The sequence below is a fragment of the Convolutriloba macropyga genome, unplaced genomic scaffold, assembly GCF_964194025.1.
Source record: "Convolutriloba macropyga unplaced genomic scaffold, txConMacr16.3 SCAFFOLD_800, whole genome shotgun sequence".
Classification (NCBI taxonomy): domain Eukaryota; kingdom Metazoa; phylum Xenacoelomorpha; order Acoela; family Convolutidae; genus Convolutriloba; species Convolutriloba macropyga.
The window spans coordinates 9,931-12,500 of record NW_027452150.1 but is presented as its reverse complement, the minus strand read 5'-3'; the positions used below and the strand labels follow the sequence as shown (position 1 = coordinate 12,500).

At 39.5% G+C, this 2,570-nt stretch overlaps 1 pseudogene; it reads right to left on the bottom strand.

The window, feature by feature from the left end:
* Window positions 1-1,636: 1,636 nt before the first annotated feature.
* Window positions 1,637-1,788, bottom strand: LOC142357247 (5.8S ribosomal RNA; annotated as a pseudogene).
* Window positions 1,789-2,570: the final 782 nt, after the last annotated feature.

Below are 2,570 nucleotides of genomic sequence, written 5' to 3'. Positions count from 1 at the left end.
ACCGATTCAGCAGTTTTGTTCGCTACTACTATCAAACACAGGTCGAAGTTTCCATTCAGTCATTAATTCCAACTTTCAAATGTTGTTGTTTCAGCTTTCGCTTACTAGAAGCAACATAATACTCGCTGCAATACAGACCTCGGGAAACCCTCACCGTGAATAAGGTTCACTCACATATTTCACTACATTTTGCGTGGGATTGGAGATGAGGCTACTCGTTCTTGCTCAGTACTAGGCTGAAAATTAACGAAACTTCGTTACAAACGTTCACATGTTGATGTTTCCGCTTTCGCGTACTCGAAACAACATAATACTAGTCTTTGTAATTTAGTTTCATAATTTCAACTGTTCTCATGCAGAATTTTTGCTCATTCTTATCCCAAATTTTGACCTGGCTACTAGTTACACTCCTTGTACTTATTGCAAAATGACCACAAATTTCAACAGCTTTCACATGTTGCTGTTTCGGCTTTCGCTTACTACAGTCAACATAATACTCGTTGCAAAATAAGTGCTCGGCATCTGCAATTTTCCAAAGACGAAGTTTCGCCAGTTCAATTTTCGCTCGCCAATTATGGCTACTAATTCACACGGTACTGAGCTCAACAACATTAAATTTGTTCAGCAAGACTTTCACATGTTGATGTTTTGGCTTTCGCCTACTAGAAGCAACATAATACTCGTCTTGTTAGCTCATTCAATGAGAATAGCTTTTCCCGTTGAGAATTTTTGCCTTCAATTGGCGTTGTAGTGAGTTTGGCTACTCAGATCACCAAATACTTGTGACAATTCGAACCAGAAATGTTTTCAATTTTCACATGCTGATGTTTCGGATTCAACCTACTAGAAGCAGCATAATACTTGTATTCAACAATTTCTGTATCAAATCCCAGTTTTCTCTGGTGCATCTTTGCCAAACTATTCCAAACTGCCTGAGTCTGAATACCAATTACAGGTACTAGTAAATGCACGTTACTAAGGACTATATAGTTCTAGGTTACTGTACACAACGACGTTCACATGTTGATGTTTCAGCTGCCGCTTACTAGAAACAACATAATACTTATCGTGCATACCTTTCCATAACTTGTCCTTTTCAGATGCATTAGTTTCCCTTTGTCTTGGCTTCTACAGTCAGACTGGCTACTAGTAACAGCACAGTACTAATCACATATCGTTCTACAGTTTGCAGACAACTTTCACATGTTGATGTTTCAGCTTTCGCCTACTAGAAACAACATAATACTCGCTGTATACATTTGTAGTTCTCTATGTAACTTTCATGTGAAGAAGTTTCGCCAGTCTTTTTGACTGTCTCAAATCTGAGTCATGCTTAGGCTACTAGTTGCTTCATAGTACTTATCGCCTCGAGATCATTGAACAAAACTTGATTTTCACATGTTGCTGTTTCAGCTTCCGCTTACTAGAAACAACATAATACTAGTCTCATTAAGTTCCGTCTCTTTGCAATTTTCTTATGAAGAAAATTCGCCATCACAATGACTCCAGCAGTTCTTGATCAAGGAATGCAATCATTGATCAGAATGCTATTATTTGAATCGGTTCTGCTTTAAGTGTTCCAATTTTATTGGAAGCACCAACAATAGAACATCAATGTGTTCAATCGAGAGTTATATAACCCTGAATCGGACGCAGTCAACAGCCGAAGCCGAGACCGCCTTTTGCGTTAGAGAGGTCGGTAAACAAATCTTGCGATTCATACCGAATTAACACATATAGCTGTGCTCCTCTTCGTAAAGCGAGCCAAGTGATCCCCTGTTGAAGGATGTATTTGGACCAATCTAGTAGCATTTGGTTTCCAACAAGCTCTCCCAAGTTAGCTTACTTATTGGGCTTTTCAACCAATTCGGTTGGCTACAAGCATCATCAAAGTACTAGCCACAGTTTGATCGCAAAATTCTACGACTTTCACATGTTGATGTTTCGGCTTGCGCTTAGCCTACTATAAGCAACATAATACTAGTCATATCATAGAGCGTGATCAGCTTGTGACGTTCTCATGATGAAGTTTCACCAACAGTGTCTCACTTCGAGCTTAAATCCAGCTACTAGTAACTACACAGTACTGACTGCAACGATAACTTTTATCTATACCTTTCACATGCTGCGCTTTCGGCCAGGGCCTACTAACGTCAACATAATACTCGATATAAACTTTTGTTCATGATGCAGCTTCCCCATGCAGAAGTTTCGCCTTCAAATGCTCTCTTGGCCATATGACGTAAGAAAAGGTTACTAGTAACATCACAGTACTAGCCACAGTTTGATTGCAAAATTCTACGACTTTCACATGTTGATGTTTCGGCTTGCGCTTAGCCTACTAGAAGCAACATAATACTAGTCATATCATAGAGCGTGATCAGCTTGTGACGTTCTCATGATGAAGTTTCACCAACAGTGTCTCATTTCGAGCTTAAATCCAGCTACTAGTAACTACACAGTACTGACTGCAACGCTAACTTTTATCTATACCTTTCACATGCTGCGCTTTCGGCCAGGGCCTACTAACGTCAACATAATACTCGATATAAACTTTTGTTCATGATGCA